Genomic DNA, 5,167 nt, shown 5'->3' with positions numbered 1-5,167 from the left:
GACAGGGTGCAGAATGTGCCTTCAAGAAGAGGGGCAACCTGAAAAGCAGCAGGCAGGTGGAGATGGTAGCTGATGAGGGCATCACCTGACCAGGAAAGGGATGGGATAGGGCTTAGGCAGGTAGTCAAAGCCCAGGGGCTTGGGCAGGCAGTCAAAGCCCGGGCACTCTGGACACCAGGCTGGCAGCAAGGCTTCTGCCAAAACCTGAGAACTGTGGTAAGCCTTGGCCTTTAACGGAGAGACCTCAGTGGTCTGATAGCCAGCATGAGAGAAGGTCCAGTACCTGGGAGGGGACTAGAGGGTCCGGTGCCCAGGGGGCACCAGGAGGGCCTTATGCCCAGGGAGGACTAGTGTATGGGACCAGAGAGGGAACCCCAGGAACCCCAGGAAGGGCTGAGTGAGAACAGATGAACAACAGGGAGTGATAACACCTGTGAGGCATGGGGCATGATGTAGGGATGGATAGGAGCCATGCAATTAGCCCTAAAGGTGAGAACCATGAACACCTGGTGGTCATTAGAAAGTACAGCTTGGGAACAGCCTAACTCATATGTAAAATAGAACATCAAGGCATGGCAGGAAAGACTGAAGAGATGATTGACCACATGAGAGCAAAGGCTGAATGGACTCCAGGGACTACATTGCCAGCCCTGGAGGTGGTACCCTCTTACACCCACAAAAATCCTTTCCTCTTGCATAATTCCTGGACTGTCATAGCTACAATACCTCTTCAAACATTATGAACCTGTCTTACACATTTTAGTCCCAAACCTGCAAAAATATAAGCAGTCTCAAGACTTCACTGGAACAACTTCCATGTATAAAAGTCAAAATGAGCTTTAAAGCAAGAAGGATCCAGGGAAGTTTTCTTCATTGTCATTGGCAAAGACTGAAGGACTGAAGAATGCTTTGCATTTGAAAGCTTGTGTAGGTCTATCCCAACCATGCAGTTGGTCCAATATAAAAAATCACCCAGAAAAATCCTTGCTGCTTCCTGGATCATCATGGCTACAACATCATTCCAACACTACCATCCCTTGTCATTGTTAATTTTTACTATTAAATTATACTGATAATTGTGTAATTGAAAAAATAAAACTGCCAATAAAGTATGGGTTTATTAATCGCATCATTTTAATGAGGAGATGGTTGGTATGTAGAAAAACAATTACAGGTTTTAATTGCATAATCACAGAGCACAGTCTTATATTTGTAACAGTCTGTCCACTTTGGGGGCAGGTGGATCAAAGCTGTATGCTTTATAAGCTGTACGCTTTATAAACATAAGCCCTTTAAGAACATCCTCAGCTCAAAGTTCTGAGCCATTAAATTGCCTTCATCTACCTCTGATAATGTCTCATAGCTACATGAGAAACTATTGCCTTCAGTTGGATCAGAATTTGATCCTCAAGGTACAGAAATTGACAGGGATGGCCCTACACCAAAGGTATGTCCATACAAATGCCACTGTAATGACTGCAGTGCAGGGTAGACATAGTCCAGCTGTGATAGCAAAGATCTCAGAGTAAGCTCCAAAACTTGGCTGAGAAGCATCAAACTTACAGAAATGCAGCAATGGAAGGAATCTCCTTAGTCATCATCAAGTCCAGCTTTCTGCTATCACAAAGAACCATGTGGATCAAGTGTCTACTTATATTGGAAGGCTGTTCCAGAAGTTTATTGCTCCGGTGGTTAGGAACCATCTTCTAATTCCTAAACTACCTTCAAGGCAAGAAACACCCTGGGCACTACCAGGGTCTTTTGGTAGTGTTTTGGAGCAATTGGATTCAGTACACCCAACTGGCTGTCTGCAGCACAAATAAATCTGAATCTCAGCTGAGTACTCGGGGCAGTTAGTTTACACCAAACTCTGTGCTGTCTGAGCTAGTCTCCTGTCAGCTTGGGTATAACTATGCTACATTGTAGCCACAGCAGAAGGCAGGGCAGGGTGGCACCATGTAGGCTAACTCATTCAAAAAAGCATAAACTTTAATAGGCTTGGGTGGGAGAGGATTAATAATTGCATGAGCAGCAGTTAAAGCACTAGAGCTGACTTCTGATTTTAAAAGATGACCACTGCATCAGCTTGCAGTCTGTTTATGCCTGGAAGATTTCCTTGTAACCATAAGGGCTATAAACTTTTTTTTAAATAAAAGGTTAGATTCTGCAGAAGTTGATAGGGCTTACCTGGGAAAGCTTACTATTTGTCACAGGAATAGATATTTAAAGCCCTCTCTGAACTACAGAGTAGTTAGCCAGGTAATTCTATAACTAACCTTTTTTACATAACTTGAATCTTGAAGGGTACAGAACGTATTGTTGCACTGTTGAAGTATGGCTTTTGTTGAGTTTTACCTGTCTATTTTTAAGCAGGCTTCATTGTTGGACTGCCATATTGCGACAGAGGGAACTTGTAGGTAATTTGCATTTGATTAGCAGTTTTATTAGAGACAAGCCACAATTTAACTGGAAAATAAGTCAATAAAATGAACTAAGCTTCTCAGGCTGATGCTTTTTTCAGAAGTTATTTAACAGCCTGGATACTTTTTCTGGTTGGTGATACTGGGAGCTAGCGCCAAATGAATGGAATTATAGATACCAATATTTTAAACACATTAATAGAGTATTGCAGAACAGGGTACAATCCTCAAACTGATAGGCTTTCAACACCTTGTCAATATGAATTCTTATGTCTTATAGTGCTTGATCATGTGCTTGACAGAATGCTGCTCTGGGAGTTGCAATATTCAGTCAAGACATGGAAACTGGATGGCTTCTTTGTTTTGGTTATCAGAGAAGAATGAATCGTTCTTGCTGAGATGGGCTACCATGGGCTAGTCTAAAACTTATGTTACCTGATGTATATTTATGTTATCACCTTTAGAAAAGACTTTAACACTAATCTTATTACTTGTAATGCTGACAAGACTACCATATATAGTCGAATCCAAGACGAGTCCCCCCCATTCGACATGGGGGATAAAAGGTCCTTTGTCTTGGATTGGAATACAAGCAGCAGGGGGGCAGGCAAGTGCCGTGGCTTTGACCTCAACCAGGGCTCGGAGTAGGAGCTGCATCCATTGCCCTGCCTTCCTGCAGGCTATACCCCTGCTGCCCTGCCCTCCCTCCCCCCACTCTGCAGCCTTGGATCTGCATTGCACCCCACTGCTGCTTCTACTCTACCCCATTGCCTGCCTCCTTCTCACTCCAAACTGCTGCTGCTGCTTACCCTGAATTGTGGCTCTGGCTCCTCTCCAGTTCAGGACACAGAGAACATGCTGGCTCTTCCCCCTGCCCAGCCAGAAAGCAGCAGCATTAGCATCAACAGCTCCAGCCCCAGCTCTGGCTCTGACCTGGTCACAACTCAGGGTAAGGGGATGGGGAGAAGGGGAGGCAGGGAGGGCCAAGTGGGGGAGAGGGCAAGGGGCAAGAGGGGGGCTGGCACCTGGGGAACACAGGTGCAGGGGGGTGCAGGCACCATGGGGGATGGGGTAGATGTTGTGGGGCACAGGCAAGGAGAGGCAGGCATGAGATGGGGCAGGCACCAAGGGGCACAGGCACTGTGGGAGGGGTCAGGTAACAGACGGGGGCCTGCTGCTGAGAGCAAGAGGTAGGGGGCAAGGGGAGGGGGGATAAGAGGTGGGGGTTGACTCACCTGCTACCTGCCCTACCCCCACTGCGTTCTCCCTGCCACCTGTCCTTCTTTCCTTGTCACACCATGGTGTGGGGGAAGGAGATACAAATTTAAGTTGAATCTCCAATAATTAGATTCTATACATGGAAAATTATAACAAACTTATACATTTTCCATGTCTAGAATCTAATTTTGGGGCACTCATTTTGGATTTGGGTAATTACGCTAAAACGTGACAATCTGCAGACTTCCACACATCAAAAACTCCACTTTTTTTCCATTTTTCCATGGAAAATGGAAAATCTAGATCCCTAATTATTACTATTGATTTATGTTAACAGTTATAGACTCTGGGCAGGGAGCCCAGGGCCTGGGGAAAAGCCTAAAAGCCAGAGACAAGCCTCAGGTCAGCTACCTGGGGAGGCCAGGGTCCTGATCAGTGGATCTTCAGCTAGAGTAAAAGGGGTTAAGGGGCAGTGCTGTAGCAATGAAGTTTGGTGCCTGGGGTAAAGCCCGCAGCAGCAGCCCGCCCTTTCCCCCATGCCCCCATGCCCCCCATGTTTGCCCAGGAATGCACGCAGTGGTGGGAGCTGCCCTTCACCTGTCCCTGTGCCCCCCCAAACGAGCCGTACATGGCTTCATCCTGTGCCCTGAACAACTTGGGCACCTCAGCTGGGATCACTGCTTAAAGGGGAGGCCTAGAGGGTCTATGCGGGGATACCACTAGCTGATGCCACTGATTACGACTACGTAAAGATGGCCATCCCCCACTGGTTGGAGGTAGCTGAAGAACTTGGATCTCCTCCAGCAGGCTTTAAACTAGGCTTGTCAGGGGGAGGGGAAGATGAGGGCGGGGGAAGCCATGGACCACCAAACCATGTGGCACCCACAAGGACAGCCCAGCCTGAAGAAGGAGAACATCGGGAACCTGCAATCCATGGGGCGGCCAGCAGTACACCACAGGTAAGCAATAAGCAGGTAAGCAATAAGGGGCCCTTTGGGCATCAGACCCGGGGGGCAACAAAGGCGCCAGTCACAGGGCTCAAGTGCCTATACACTAATGCGAGGAGCGTGGGGACCACACTCCTGCTTGCAGAAAACACCTACAACTTAGTAGGGCTAACAGAAACCTGGTGGGATTCTTCCCATGACTGGGCAGTACACATTGAGGGTTATAAGCTGTACAGAAAGGATAGAGTGGGGAAGAGAGGGGGAGGGGTTGCGCTCTATGTCAATGAGCGATATACATCAACCCTTATCAAAACAGAATTGGAGGAGGAGAAAGTAGAAGGATTGTGGGTTAGGTTACATGGAGGTCAAGGAGAAAGGGATTTGGTGGTAGGGGTCTGCTACAGACCCCCACACCAAGGGGAAGAACTAGATTTGGGGTTCCTGAGGCAGCTCTCGGAGACCATAAAAACTAGGGAGGCGGTAGTCATGGGGGACCTAAACTACCCGACATCTGCTGGGAGACCACAGACAGCAAAGTCCCACCATTCACGCAGGTTCCTATCCTGTGTACAGGACCTCCAC

Source organism: Alligator sinensis, unplaced genomic scaffold (assembly GCF_000455745.1).
Source record: "Alligator sinensis unplaced genomic scaffold, ASM45574v1 scaffold1207_1, whole genome shotgun sequence".
Lineage (NCBI taxonomy): Eukaryota > Metazoa > Chordata > Crocodylia > Alligatoridae > Alligator > Alligator sinensis.
Note: the sequence above shows the minus strand (reverse complement) of the source record.